The 16,824-nt window shown below is 38.4% G+C and overlaps 1 pseudogene; it reads left to right on the forward strand.

The window, feature by feature from the left end:
• The first annotated feature begins 1,919 nt into the window (after positions 1-1,919).
• Positions 1,920-16,512, forward strand: LOC123818668 (annotated as a pseudogene).
• Positions 16,513-16,824: the final 312 nt, after the last annotated feature.

Below are 16,824 nucleotides of genomic sequence, written 5' to 3' on the forward strand. Positions count from 1 at the left end.
ACCCTGCAGTTTGATTGGTCCAAAAACCACTGTCTGATTGATTGGAATGGAGCTCCTCTGATTGGTGGATGAAGATGCCAGTGGGGATATAGTTACACAGCTCTGATCAGACAAGAAAAGTCTCATTCCTATTGGTTGAACTAAGATTCTAGGAACTCCTTTATGAGGACTGGCTGGGAGTAACAGTGCAGACAGGCCATTCAGTGAAAGCAAGCAGACAGTTTACTGCAGGCTTCTTAAAGTATGGTTTACATAAGAGTCCTTGTTTATTTGCAAAGGCTGCTAGGCTCTGTCTATAAAGTTGAGCCCAGGTAGCCAGCAGGAGTACTTGTCAACAGGTACATTCATTCTTGGGGGCAATATATGTCATATTTTAAAAAGTATGTTTGTAGCATAGTATTAATTGTATGATTCATTTATGTTAAAATTTTATAAATGTTTATGCATGTGTTTATAGGAAAAATATGTAAATTAGTTATAAAACAATCTGTTACCTGTGATTATTTGCTAGGGATTCAATTGCAGAATAATATGGCTTTGCACTTTGTATATTTCTTTATTATATATTTTGTGTATATTTTGTATGTTTCTTTGTATAATTCTATATTATTTACATTTGTATGATTAGCATATACTTTTAAAAATAGAAAAATAATAAAGTTGAATTTTCAAACAACTAAATATGAGAATACTATGAGAAAAATATTATTAGAATGCTAGTTGTATAGGTATATATAAAGAATTATGTCTATTAAAATATGCATTCACCACACTATCCTGCATTTAATACACATGTAGAGCCACATGTTTAAAAGTTTCTGAGAGTGATAAAATTTTGTTATATTCAGGTGGTATTATTTCAATTAAACAGTGTGTTCACTGTGTCTGCTGCACTTCATGCACTTTGTAAGTGATTACATATAGAAGATATTTCTAATGATACAAATTTTATATATGAACAAATATAATGTTATTTCAGTGAAAGATGATTTTAGCAGCATATGCATATGAACTTTGTAAAGATAGGTGTATAAAAAGATGCTCTTCAAAATGCTAATTGTATGTGTGAATAAGCACCATGTTATTTTATTGAAAGAATGCATTCACCACATTTGGTGGGTGGCTTTCACTCTGCAATGTGACATTTATAACAAATGTTTCTAGGAATGATATAATTTCCTTGTGTCCAGGTAGTGTTATTTTGATGAAAGAATGTGTTCATCACATATGCTTCATTTAACACACTCTGCAAAGCAACATATACAAAACAGATGTTTCTAATAATGCTAGTTGTATATGCCAATAAGAACAATGTTATTTAAGTAGATGTATTCACCATATTGATATGCACTTAAAATATTTTGTATTAAAATATTTTGAATTTACGTTTAAAATATTTTGTAAAGGTACATGCATAAAACATGTTTCTAGGGATAATATTTGTATATATTAACAATATCAGGGTTACTTCACTGAAAGAATGTGGTCAGCACATTTTGGAGCATGGAATACACTACCAAGTGACATGTATAAAAGATCTTAATATGAGTGATAAAATGTAATTGTGCCCATTTAATGATTTTTTACATAAAATAAAACTTCATTTTAACATACATGCTGCATTGAATACACCTTGAAAAGGTGTATGTACACTGTCACCAGACTCATTTGCACACCCACACTTTCATTCTGTCCTCACCCTCTTTTCTCACCACCTTTTCCTACACTTTCCTCTTGTCTTCAACTAGAGGAGCACCTCTCTCTGAAAGATGCATTTTGGGGACTCAGGTCCAGCCCACCACTGCTGCCATTGCCTGAGGGAAGAGAGAAGAGGCTCCACTAGAAGAAAATGTCAGCCACCACTAAGGAAGAGTTCACTGCCCACCCATTCACCCACCCCCCACCACCCTGCCTCATTCATGGATACAGTCCTTTGTGCAAAGTGGTACAATCAAAAGGACTATATCTTCATTGAATTTTGTGTTGTAGACAGTAAAGATGTTAATGTAAATTTTGAAAAATCCAGACTTACATTCAGTTGTCTTGAAGGAAGTGATAAGTTTAAACATTCAACTGAAATTTATCCAAATGACTTCAAGCATTAAAAAAATGTACAGATCAATTTTATGTTGTTTACAAAAAGGAGAATCTGGTCAGTCATGGCCAAGGTAATAAAAAGAAAGGACAATGCTTAATTGGCTTAGTATGGACTTTAATTGGAAGGACTATGAAGATAATCCAGATGAAGACATGTCTAATGTTTATTATTTCTCTGAGATGGATGGTGATGAGGATGTAGATTCACCAGAGGTAGATGGAGGACATAATGATTCACAAGATAGTGATAATGAAAAAAATTCCAGATCTGTACTAAGGAATGTTGTCATCATCATATTTTTTAAAGACTCTTTTTAAAGATTTTATTTATTTATTTATTTATTTAGTTAGTTAGTTAGTTAGTTAGTTTTAGAGAGGGGAAGAGAGGGAAAAAGAGAGAGAGAGCGAAACATCAATGTGTGGTTGCCTGTCATGTGGCCCCCACTGGGGACCTGGCCTGCAACCCAGGCATGTGCCCTGACTGTGAATCGAACCTGCGATGCTTTGGTTCGCAGCCCACACTCAATCCACTGAGCTACACCAGCCAGGGGGGTCATCATCATATTTTAAGAAAGAAAAACAATTTCTCTGCAAGATTTAATTGAGAGAATTCCTGTGTCGATAGCTCTAAAGGAGGATGCTGCACTTGCTTCCTTTAATCCATTTTTTCAACTTGTTTGTTTTCTTAAAGGTAAGACTTTAAGGGTTCACATGTACCATTGTATGGAGCAATTTTAAGTCATCGAAGGTAATGACATTATACACAAACATTTCCCAAACTTCCATGATGCTGTTAAGGTTCTAGGCAATTGATAGAGCAATTGTGATAAAAACATTTCACCTGAGTCACTGTTACTTCGTAACATAAATATGGAAATGACAGAAAGCTCTTGGTTTACAAAAACCTAACTAAGTTTTAGATCTTAGAATATGAACTCAAACTGACTGAAAACAAATTGGTTCATACCTTAAACTTGTAAACTGCAGTTCCTCTGGTATATTTTGTTCCACTAAAGTATTATTTTTCAAAAATTTACCTCATGTAATTGTACATAACTTCTTAGTGTTCCAGATGTACCTTAGCTAAAACTTAGTGAATGCCCTAAGGTGGTTTTTAAAGCCTGTATATTTGAACTGTTTTGATCCTTAAACATATATATCTCTCAGCATGGAAAATGAAGAAAGGCTGTACATTGTTGCTTGAGAGTGTGTAAATTTAGATCAAATTTATATTTACATTCTCAATATGGTAAATGAGTAGAAAAGTTAATACACTATTGGATTTTTTATTTTTATTTTTGATTCACCTTGTTTGAGGGCTGAAAACTTCAATTTATTGACTGGGCATTTTATTAAATGTCTATAATCTTTCTTTTTTGTGCTAATTAAAAAACTTTTATTGCATTTATTGGGGCATGATATTAAGAATGAGGACTGAAGATGGCAGCAAAGTAGGTGGGAGCTGAACCCACTTGCTCCTACACTGAACTGGGATCCCTAGCCAATCTTTCTGAAGAACAGAGTAAACGATCAATGGAATCCCAGCTTATATGAAGTTTGGAAGCCAAAATTGTAGAGGATATTGAAAAGCAGGCAGTAAGGAGATTGCCTTGAGATGGTAAGGTCCCGAGGACCTGAGAGAGAGCAAGGGCGTGGTGGAGGGAAAAGGCAGACAACTGTACTTGAACAACAATAAATCAGAAAATTTTTTTAAAAAGCAATTTTAAAACAGGAAAAGAGAACTTCAATTTTGGGAATTTCATTGCTATCATTTCTTTTGATCTTGGTTATTTTTCATGCAGTCTATTTTTTTCTTCTGGAACTCCCTTAGTTGAAAGTTGGACCACTCAAGACAACCTTTTTTTTTATTTTGTTCTTTCTCACTCTGTTCTGTGTTTGTAGTACACTCCTTACTACATCTCAGTTTGGTAATTCTCTAATAACTATGTCAAGTCTGGCTCCTACTTCTGATTCTGTATTTCATTTATATAATTTATTTCAATTCTAATTTTTATTATCTATCTCTTCATTTGCATATACCATTCTTCTTACATAATTGTGTGTTCCTTTTACCTACACTATTCTTTCCTTTACTTTTTCAAAGAGCTTAATTATACTTAGTGTAAATTTATTTTGAGGTGGTCCTAGTTCTCTCTTTCTTCCTTAGTAATTTCATCCCCAACTGTTGATGTTTGGGCTTTCTTTATCATTATTAATTTTCTTCATTTGCATTGGAATTTAGCTCTTTAAGTTGAAGAATTTTTTTCCTCCTTCCAGGACCTAGGTCTCTGGTCAGGCATTTTGTGTCTGTATCTAAACCAGCCTCCAGAAAACTGCATTCTAATAACTAGGACCTAGATGAATGCTCAGAGGAGTTTTTAAAACTCCGAACTTACACAAGATCCAGAATAACTAACGACCTAAATCCCTCTTCTCAAATTCGGAAACTTATCAACTCTCAAACTAAATGCATTAGTCTACATTTGTACAATTTTCTCCACAGTCTCATATTAATGTATGGAGTCCTGACCTTTCATTCCACATCCTCTTCTATTAGCATAAAATTATCTAAAATTCAGCAGCTATTTTCTTTCCAGGAGAAAAGAGAATGAAGTCCCTGTTGTGCCTCTGTTTTCTGTTTGTTTCCTGTGGTACATGAGCTCTTCTGTTTGTACTTGTATTACTTTCCTAAGGTAGCTGAAACAAAATACCATAAACTTGATACTTAAATGAAAAAAAATTTACTCTCTGGAAGTTCTGAAGCCTAGAAATCTGATATCAAAGTTTCAGCAGTTTCTAACTTGTCCAGTTTCTGGTGGTCACAGTCAATCCTTGCTGTTTCTTGGCTTGGAGTTGAGTCACTCCAATTTCTGCCTGTGCTGTAATATGTTTTTGCGTTCTCATAAGGACACTAGTCATATTGGATAAGAGTTCACCCTGATGACCGAACTTGATTACATCTTCAAAGTCCATGTTTCTAAGGCTACACATTTACAGATATCACAAGTTATAACTTCAACAATCTTTTGGGGGGACACAATTCAACCCATAACAATGGCCTTGCTCCAAGTCAGAAGAGGTGAGTTTGAGTGTGAGGGGCTATAAGATTATGTGGAAGTTGCAGAACATAGAACCACCTGCCACAGCTATCATTTCACTTGTATGCATACAGCAGGAGCATCTTGTAAATCCCAAGTCAATAGCCATGTAAGCCCTTTATTTTTATCTTAGTAATGTATTTTATTCAACCTGATATGTGCAAAGGATCACCTCAGCATGTACTCAATAGAAAAATTATTATTAAGGTGTTAGACACTCATTTTTTATACAAAATCTTGACACTGGTGTATTTACACTTACAGTACATGTCAATTTGGATGGACTGAATATTAAGTGCTCAATAGTGGCACATAGCTAGTGGCTACCAGATTGGAAATTGCAGTTGAAATAAATACTTTAAATAAATAAAGACTTTATATTTTAGAACAGTCTTAGATTTATAGGAAAAAATGAGTGGAAAGTATAGAGATTCCCACCACTGCCCCACAGCACAGTTTCTCTTATTATTAACACCATGTTAGAGGTATACATATACAAATATACATAAATGTATAAATATATATACCTATAACATATTACACATTCCTATAACATTATTTACTATAATCTGTCAACTTCAGTGTGGTACATTTATTATAATTTATAAATCAATATTTGTTTAGTAACAAAAGTTCATAGTTTACATTCAAGTTCATTCTTTGTGTTGTACATTGCATGAGGTTTGACAAATGTATAATGACATATATCTATCATTACAAAATCATATAGAATAATAATTTTACCTCCCTAGAAATCTGTGCTCCAAAGTCATAGGGATCTATAAGCATGACCCATATCATACATGTTTTGGGTGTTGGGAATATTGAGATTCCTTCCAGCTATTCTCCTTTGCTTTAGGGTGAGAAGAGAGAGGAATTTTCCCACATAGTCTCATGTTCTCACAACAGCATATGTAATGGAGGAAACCAATGTTGTAGGTGTTGAAGTGGATCATCACAATATATTGGTTCCAGGTGTTAGCATAGTTAATAGAACGGAAGAGTAGGAACTGCAATCAATTTTCAAAGGTAAAAAATGCAACTTTATGCTGAAAGAAGTAATCTCCAACCAAGAATACTTTACTTAACAAAGTTATTATTCAAAATTGAAGAAGAGATCAAGAATTTTTCAGACAAGCAAAAGCTAAAGGCATTTATCACCACTGAATTGGACTTAGAAGAAATGTTAAAGAGTCTTCTTTAAGGTGAAAATAAAGGTGAAAAAAATTAATAACAAGAACACATATAAAAGTGCAAATCTCACTGGAAAATTAAACATATATAGTAAAGGTAATAGATTAATCAATTATAAAGCTAGTATGATGGTTAAACAACAAACATAGTAAAAATAATCATACAATTGTTAAAGAAAAGACAAGATAAAAATATATGACATCAAAACATAAAACTTGGAGAGTGTAAAACTGTAAAGTTTTAGAATGCACTCAAACTTAAATGATAACTTAAAATTGGCAGTTATAAATATAATTTGTTGTATGTAAGCCTCCTGGTAACCAAAAAGCAAAACCTATAGAAGATATATAAAAGATAATGAGAAAAGTATCTAAGTATATCACTAAAAAAGCTTGTCAAACCATAAAGGAAGAGACAAGGAAGGAACAGAAGAATTACACAACAGCCAGAAACAAAGGGGAAATAAGTTCCCCTATGTTGTGTTGACCACAACAAAGGGGAAATAAGTACATGCCTATCAATAATTACTCTAAATGTAAATAGACTCAATTCTCCAATCAAAAGCCATTACGTGGATAAATTGATAAAAGCAAACAAACAAAAAACCTAAGACCCATTTATGTTGCCTAAAAGAGACTCCCTTCAGGTGTAAGAATGTGCACAAAATGAAAGTGAGAGTATGAAAAAAGATATTCTATGCAGATAGACAGAAAGAAAGCTGAAACAGCTATAACTGTATCAGACAAAGTAGATTTTAAAACAAAGGGTGTAAGAAGAGAAAAATAAGGTCATGACAAAGGGGTCAATTCAACAAGAGGATACAAAATTTGTAAATATATATGCACCCACTGTAGGAGCACTTAAATGTATAAAGCAAACATTAACATACCCAAAGGGAGACATAGACAGTAATACAATAGTAGTAGACATTAATACCCCACTTACTTCAAAAGATGGACCATCCAGATAGAAAACCAATAAGAAAACATTGATCTTTACCAAAAACTTTGGTAAAGATCATTTTATCCAAAACAGCAGAATACACATTTGTCTCAAGTGCACATTGAACATTCTCCAAGATAGAGCATAAGGTAGGCCACAAAACAATTCTTAGTATATTTAACAAGATTGGAATTATATCAAGAATTTTTCCACCCACAATGGTATGATACTAGAAATCAGCTACAATAAGAAAACTGAAAACTTTATGAATATGCAGAGATTTAAAAAGTTGCTACTTTAAGTTGAACAACAAATGGGTCAAAGAAGAAATCAAAAGATAAACAAAATAATACCTTGAAACAAATAAAAATGGGAAAACAACACACCAAAACTGTGGACACAGCAAGAGCAGTTCTAAGAGGGAAGTTTATGGAGACAAATGCCTATGTCAAGGAACAAGAAAATTGCAAATGAACAACCTAACTTTATACCTCAAGGAACTAGAAAGAGAAGAAGAAACACAGCCAAAGTTAGCAGAAGGAATGAAATAACAAAGATCAGAGAAGAAATAAAAAAACAGAGACTAAAAAGACTAAGAAAAAAAAACAAGCTAAGAGCTGGCATTTGAAAATATAAACAAAATTGACAAATCTTTATCTAGGCCCAATATCAGAAATAAAACAGGAGAAATTACAGCTGATACCACAAAAATGCAAAAAAATAATAAGAAATACTATAAATAATCATATCAACAAATTGGACAATCTAGAAGAAATGAATAAATTCCTAGAAACATACATCCTTCCAGGATGGCATCATGAAAAAAATAGAAAATCTGAACAAGCCAACTACTAGAAAGGAGATTGAATCAGTAATCAAAAACATCCCATAAATAAAAGTCCAAGACCAGACAGCTTCACTGGTGAATTCTACCAAATATTAAAAGAATAATACCAATTTTTCTCAAACTATTGCAAAGAATAGAAGAGAAAGGAACACTTCTAAACTCATTTAGAGGGCCAGCATTACCCTGATACCAAAACTTGACAATACCAGAAGAAAAGAAATATCCAATACAAATATCCCTGATGAACATACCAATATTACATACCAATGTTATATACTAATATTACATACCAAAGAAATATTACATACCAATATCCCTGATGAACATAGATGCAAAAATCCTCAAGAACATATTAGCAAACCAAATTCAAAAGTTCATTAAAAAGATCACATATCATAATCAACTGGGATTTATTCTGAGGATGCATGGATTGTTCAACATTCACAAATCAATCAAGGTAGTACACCATATTAACAAAATGAAGGATGAAAATCATATAATCATCTCAGCTGTAGAAAAAGCATTTGACAAAATTCAACAGTCATTTATGATAAAATAATACTCTCAACAAAACAGACACAGAGGGAACATGATTCAAAATAATAAAGGCTATATATGACAAGTCTTTGGATAACATTATTTGCAATGGTGAGAAGATGAGCACTTTTGCTCTGTAATCAGAAACAAGGCAACAATGCCTACTCTTAACACTTTTATTTGACATAATATTGGAAGTCCTAGCCAGAGCAATGAGGCAAGAAAAAATAAGGTGCATCTAAATTTGAAAGAAAAAAGTAAAACTCTCCTTTTTTATAGATTACATGATATATATAAAAACTCTAAAGACTCCACCAAAAAAGAACTAATAAATTCAGTATAGTTGCAAGATATAACATCAATATGCAAATATATCTGTTGCATTTCTATACATTAATAACAAACTATAAGACAGAGAAATTAAGGAAATGATCCCATTTACAGTTTCACAAAACACTTATGAATAAGTTTAATCATGGAGGTGAAAGGCATGTACACTGAAAACTATAAGACATGGATAAAAGAAATGGAAGAAGATACAAGTAAATAGGAAGATAGTCCATGCTCATAGATTGGAAGAATTAGTATTGTTAAGATGTCCATACTATTGAAAGTCATATGCAGATTCAAAGCAATTACTATCAAAATTCCAACAGCATTTTTCACAGAAATTAAAAAAAAACAATTCTATAATGTATATGGAACCACAAAAAGATGCCAGATAGCCAAAGCAATGTTGAGAAAGAAGAACAAAGCTGAACGCACACTCCCTGATTTCAAACAATATTAGAAAGGTATAGTAACCAAAACAGTACAGTCTGGGCATGAAAACAGACACATCAATCAGTGGAATAGAATAGATAGCATTCTGAATATTAGTCTAGTCAGCAATTCAAGGTTGTGGTACAGGCTATGGATAACCTACATCTAGTATAGATATATAGGTTAGCTATATATTGGTTAGGAGAAACTGTAAACCCATGAAAGTTAGGATAGAGAAATGGCTCTTAGACTTATAGCCAGGGCACTCATATTATATGTTGGAGCATTAAAGAAGAACTAGAAAGGTGACTGAAAAAGAAAAGAGACAGGAAAGGAAACCTGAGAGGGTGTAGTATCTTGGAAGTTAAGTGAAGACAAGCTTTTTCAATAAGAAGAGCAATCCCCAATGTTAAAGGTTGTTTGTAGATAAGTAGAAAGAAGCCTGAGAATGGACCTCTAGATTTATCAAGGAAGTTAGTGGTGAAATGGAGCGGTGTGGATTGATTTCTGATTGATGTGGGTTAAAGAAAAACCAGAAGTGCTGAAACTGGAGGCAGTGAGAAGAAAACCTTCTTTACAAGAATTTTCTTCTAAAGTGAAAGTAATAAACTGGTTGTTGTCGATGATGATGATGATAATGTTACAGAACAGACAACAAGGGGGCCTGGGATGATATACTATTATTTAAAAGGCCCCCAGGTCCATCATGTCTGCCGCCAGAGGAAAGACGTCTCTCAATGCCAGAGATTCGTGAAAAGGAAAGGAAATGTTTATTTAATGTTATACAAACTTAAAGTAGTGACCTAATGTCTTTATCAAAAATCCTAAAGTCCCTTAAAACACCCACAAACAGACACAGTCCTTCCTTCCTTCCCCCTTTGCCCAGTCCAGAGTACCGTATCTCAGGAAAGGAAATAGAAGTCCATGGCTCAGGCAGTCCTCTGGTTCTTAGTTAGCCCTCCATCTCGACTGGGAGACCTCCCTGGGTTCCCAGCACCCTTGGCTGAGTTGCCAGGATCTCTGCTAAAACCAGGTGGTGGTTCCCCTTCTAAAGCTGTGGGGGTCCCCGCTCTGTCCAGGCCTTGTGGTTCCCCCTCCTCAGGGCTGCGGGAAGGGAGAGTCCCCACTCTGTCCAAAGCCGCGTGGTTCTCCTTCTCAGGGCTGTGCATGGCTCTCCTTCTCAAGGCAGCATGGTTCTCTCCCCTCTCTGGGATGTGGAGTCTCCACTCTGCTAAAGACGCATGGTTCTCCTTCCTAAAGCAGCACGGTTCTCCCTCTCAGGGCTGCGAATGGCTCTCCTTCCTAAAGCAGCATGGTTCTCTCCCAATGGCCGCCAAGTCTGGGTTTTAAATCCCCGAGGTCAATCTTCCTCTGCAGCCTCATTTCCGACTCCTCCCACACTCGGCTTCACGTGCCAGAACTCGTATCCTTCCAGCTTTACGGGGCTGCCATCATGAGTCTGGGCAGGTGTGGCCCCATGTCCTGGAGCCAATCTTCTCCAAGCTCCCACGCAGGCCCTGTAGCTTGGGGGATCTGCCCCCAGTCACATCTTGGTGGGGAAGTTACTTCCATTCTCCTGGCTCAGAGATGATCGCAGCTATTTAACATATCCATGCAACCAGCCAAAAGCTATAGATATGTTAAATGACCATGCCAGAGCTTAGCTGCAAGGCTGTTGCTATGCAAAACAGCTCTCAATGGCCCTGCTCCATTTGTCCCTTCCCCCAACCCACATCCTGGGTGGGGGGGGATGGAGACATCTTAAAATCTCCTGGACACCTTAAGTTCTGGACCCCATTTCAAATGCCCATTTGGGGTCCCCCCTCTTGGCTGCACCCTGTAACAATAATGCATCTTTATTTCTGCATTGATCTTGAGCGGCTTATTTGAAATTTTCTGAATTCAGCATGATTATTGCTTGCTTATGCAGAGATACATGGTCTTCCGGGTGCTTTTGCATATGTGATTGCATGCAAACTTGTGTGGGCCACATACAGAACATTCTATGGCTGCACTATACCCTAGATAGGTGAGGTTGCTCCTCTCTATCATGAACTTTGGAGGGTGTGATGCTGGAATGTGTATGGCTGAGCTCTAACTGGCATACGCAATTTCTGATGCTTTCACTTAACATTGCATCTTCCAATGCAATTCATTTGCACCAATCACAAATGACATTCATGCAGATAGCTTTTTGACAGGGTTAGGACCAAATTTGCCCAAGGGAAGGTGGTCCCTGGGGCGTTGCTATCCACAGATGTGGATGAAATCATAGCATCCAGGGCTGGAGAGAACAATCCCCAAATATATTTTCCAACTTGTGTTTTTCACCTGGACACAGGATCTCAAATGCAGACCCCCAAGGCAAAAGAGGTTCTAGATCTCTCCAAAAGAGAGAAAGACACTTGGATTAAATAAGCCAGGGGTGGGGGCATTACAGTTGCTTCTCCAGTTCAGAACAGTAGCACATGAGTGAGCATACATGTACACACACATACACCTCATAGATAGATCGATGATGATGAAGACAGATAAATGATGATAGATAGATAGATAGATAGATAGATAGATAGATGATAGATAGATAAAGTTGCTTAGGCTTCAGTTTCTACCTCTGTTCTTCCTGTCACACACTTCGCAGAGACTTAGGGGTTTGCAGATGCTTCTAAGATATTTCCTCTGATTTTTATGTTCCTACTTGTTGGGGACTGCCCTGCCTGGTATCAGAAGCTGTAACCCTCACCTAGGCTAAGGCTAAGGGAATGCCCTTGGAACCATAAACCAGCGAGGATGTTACAGGGTGCAGCCAAGAGGAGGGACCCCAAATGGGCATTTGAAATGGGGTCCAGAACTTAAGGTGTCCAGGAGATTTTAAGATGTCTCCAACCCCCACCCCCCCAGGGTGTGGGTTGGGGGAAGGGACAAATGGAGCAGGGCCATTGAGATCTGTTTTGCATAGCAACAGCCTTGCAGCTACCCTCTGGCGTGGTCATTTAACATATCTATAGCCTTTGGCTGGTCGCTTAGATATGTTAAATAGCTGTGATCATCTCTGAGCCAGGAGAATGGAAGTAACTTCCCCACCAAGATGTGACTGGGGGAAGATCCCCCAAGCTACAGGGCCTGCGTGGGAGCTCGGAGAAGATTGGCTCCAGGACATGGGGCCACACCTGCCTAGACTCATGATGGCAGCCCAGTAAAGCTGGAAGGATACGAGTTCTGGCATGTGAAGCCGAGTGTGGGAGGAGTCGGAAATGAGGCTGCAGAGGAAGATTGACCGCGGGGATTTAAAACCCAGACTTGGCGGCCATTGGGAGAGAACCATGCTGCTTTAGGAAGGAGAGCCATTCGCAGCCCTGAGAGGGGAGAACCATGCGGCTTTAGCAGAATGGGGAGGACCTCGGCCATTGAGAGGGAGAACCATGCTGCTTTAGGAGAGAGAACCACGTGGCCTTGACAGAGTGGAGACTCCCACAGCTTTAGAAGGGGAACCACCACCTGGTTTTAGCAGAGATCCTGGCGACTCAGCCAAGGGTGCTGGGGACCCAGGGAGGTCTCCCAGTCGAGATGGAGGACTAACTAAGAACCAGAGGACTGCCTGAGCCATGGACTTCTATTTCCTTTCCTGAGATACGGTACTCTGGATTGGGCAAAGGGGGAAGGAAGGAAGGACTGTGTCTGTTTGTGGGTGTTTTAAGGGACTTTAGGATTTTTGACAAAGACATTAGGTCACTACTTTAAGGTAGTATAGCATTAAATAAACATTTCCTTTCCTTTTCACGAATCTCTGGCATTGAGAGACGTCTTTCCTAGGGCAGCGGACATAACGGACCCAGGCCTTCTTTCAATAATAGTATATCGTCCCAGGCCCCCCTTGTTTGTTCTGTAACAAAGAGACAAAAGCTTATCTCCCTGGTAGGAATGCTGCTTCTGCTGCTTCATTCATAATTGAGCCCCAAAGCTTGGTCGGTTAGCCAAAGACGGGTAAGATTCCCCAAGTGGGGAACGATCTAAGACAGGCAGGATCACTTGGGAGGCCCCCCAAAAGAAGGACTTGGGGGGCTGCAGCAAAAGGGGGTGATGGACCCTCACTCCTCAGCTTCGAGGTAGCCTGAGTCCTCATTGTCTGGAAGGAAATCTCCTTATCTCTTGGCTGCCTTAGTTCCCTTGCTCCACCTAAGCTTGAAATAATGACAGGGTGGTGCAGCTCTGTGCTGAAAAGGGCGGATTCCCCGGGTGATCAGGCCTAAGAAAGAATATGTAAATTACTGTGAAATCTTCTTTGTTTAGAATGCTCTCAGTTGAATGAGAGGGGTCCAAGGAGGAAGTTAGTTTGTTCCTCAAAGTCTTAGAGCTCTTTGACCCTGACTCAAAATAGACTGGCAGAGTTCCTTGTTTTCTATAGTTCCTTACTTCCTCATAATGAGTAGTGTACTTGAATTATTATGCAAAATGAGTCCAGTAAAAGCAGGTTTGGACAGTAAATCGGCATGCTCCCCACTAGAGGGTGTGGCCATTCTGTCTCTACTTCTCCACAGAAACTAGTCTGTCTCTGTGCATGTTTTTTCTTGCGTATCGACGAGCCATCCGCAGCGTTCCGTGATCACTGCTGGCTGGTGACCCACGCATCACCTACTCCTGAAGTTTCCTCTCTGTGTGAAGTTTGGCTGGTCCCAACTGATTTTAGAAAATGAAACCCTGTGTATACAAGGAAGGAAATGAAGTTATTGGTAGGCTTTTCTCCCTTTACATATTTCTTATACAGTGGAATCAATAAACCTAGAAAGTATGTCATTTGCCTGGAGTGTTTTTTCCCCCATGTGTTCTTCTGCCTGAATATTATGGTGAAGGCTCTCTGCATCACCTGTCTTATTCTTCCCATCTGCGATGTCATATCCCCAGAACTGTCTGTGACTTATTTTGCCTTTTTTCATGGACTCATTTCATTCCAAAGCAGCAAGAGAGTTTTTCTGTTTTTCTTTTAGTTCCTACTTTTCAGGGCTGGGAGCCTAGTGAGACAGCAGTCTCTACCAATGCACTCCCCTACACTGCCCATCCTCCTGCCTCAGCTGCTATAGTGTCAGGGCCAGTAATGTCCCTTAGTAACACAATCTGTTGGCATGAATTCAGTGCTGAGAGGCTGCAACAAACTGTCCCTAACCCATATTCCTTTTCATTTCTACACATTTACTTATCTTTTTATATTTGATGATTTCCACATTTACTTGTCTTTTTTTATTTCCATAATTACTCAAAATGTATTTGTCACATTATTATATATGTATTTAACATACACACTCAAATTCTGATGAATGCTTCTGATTGTTGTTTCTTAGCCAGCATCAGGATTGCAGAATTTGGGGACCATTCATCCAGGAAAAGTCTGGCCTGAATCTCCTGGGGAATAAAGGCAGGTTTAACTCATATCTCTCAGCAACATCAAGCATTCTGGATGATGGACAGAAAGTCTGGTTTTCATCACAGGGTGAGAAACTAAATGTTCTTCTTGTCCTCTGCTCTGCAATCACAGACATGTGCACAGGAAACCTGTTAGAAGAATGCAGTTGCAATTACAGGAGGTTTTCACAATTACAGGAGGTTTTCATGTTGGGGCTGAATTTTCCACTAAGCACAGGGGGCATAGTGCCCACAAGACTTCAGAGGTTCATAAGAATATTTTAATTACAGTAAAAAATACTTTGTGTGTTAACAGAAGGTAACTAACTAGTCTTATTGTGGTGATCACTGTTATATATGTAAATATCAAATCACTATGTTGTATAACTGAAACTAATATGATATTGTAAGTCAATTATACTTCAATAAAAATAAATAATAAATAAAATCAGAAGGAAAGAAAAAATGTGGGCAAAAGTGTTTTAATATATAACATTAATATATTTGTCTTTGTACCAATATAGTTGTAACATATAAGTATTAACATTTTTTAGGGCAAAAGAAGCCTATGAAAGCAAAAAGGCCCTGATCTGACTCTTCACTTTTCTGCTTACAAATATGAATACATAACGAAAGTGGGGTCATCTGTCTGCATACCTATTTAGCCTTTTCTTAAACATAAAAATATATCATAAACACATTTCTATATAAGCAAATATCTGTTTATTCTTAACTAATGTCTGTTCTTAACTAATGCTATGGCTGTTCTTAATTAATGATATTTTTTTGGCTTATGGAGTACTTACTATATCCTTAAGGCTAGCATAAATTTAGCATAACACTGCTATTTGGGTTTTTAATTGTTTTCTATTTTTGTCACTATAACTAGGAAAATAATAGGCATTCTTATACACAAATTGGGCATAAGCAATTTTGAAGATTTAACAGCAGAGGACTTTCTACAATTGATGAAACATCAAGATGCAGATTGATAAATCTCTATAATCCTAAACAGACAAGTAAAAAGAATGCACACTGATATACATCAAAGTAAAAGTTCTGAAACCCGAACTAAATCTTTAAAATACCATGTAATGGGAGGAACTCCCTCCCGGAAATGGGGACGTGTGGAGAGGCACCAAAGATGGCTCCTGCATGTGTTGACACAGCAGCTGGGATGACACATGCATAAAACTCAAGAAAAAGGTGCGCCACGCTGGCGCTAAAAACCTGGAAGGTGATTGGGTGGGAGGAACGCACCCTGTCATCCACTTTCACTGTGCCAGGGGATTGGGGGGGGTGTTTAAAAGTCGGAGTGTATGCAAATAGCACTTTTGCTCCCCTGTCCCCTGACCGCTGGGTCCCCAGCTCCGGGCTGAGTTTCCTGAGCCAGGTCCCAGCCAGAGGGGTTTCAAGTGCCCCATGCTACAGCGCTCAGGACCTGCCCCTCCAGCAGTGCAAGAGGTTTTGGGTAGGAGGGCAGTGGGGAAGTGTGGCCCGACAAGCACCACGCCCTTTCCTTACGTGGGAAGAGGTGGCAACTGCCACCTGCCCATGACCCATGCCTCCTGCACACCTCTAGAAAGCTCCTTGCCCCTTCTCAGTTGGGAAGCCATGGTGGCTGCCACCATCCCATGACCCACACCAGTGCTGGCCAGTCAGCTGTGGCCCCAGTGCGGCTGGGGAGGGTCAGGCCCTGTGCTCCTCCCTGAGCACTGCAGGCCTGAGCAGGAGCACTACCAGTGCTGGGAGCAAAGAACAAGACTGGTAAGAAGGGGGTGGAAGGGCAGGGAGAGGTGATTAGGGTCAGCAGGTCTCAAGAGACAGGTCTCTCCAGGCTACTCCCATGCCCCTCCTTTGCACCCAAAGCTGCAGGAAACTGCTGCAGTGGCTACAAGCCAGCAGCAGCCTGCTTGCTTCTCCAGTGGCAGGGGTGGTAGGGTGGACACC

This window comes from Phyllostomus hastatus, unplaced genomic scaffold, assembly GCF_019186645.2.
Source record: "Phyllostomus hastatus isolate PE091 unplaced genomic scaffold, TTU_PhHast_1.1 phas_contig_29, whole genome shotgun sequence".
NCBI lineage: Eukaryota > Metazoa > Chordata > Mammalia > Chiroptera > Phyllostomidae > Phyllostomus > Phyllostomus hastatus.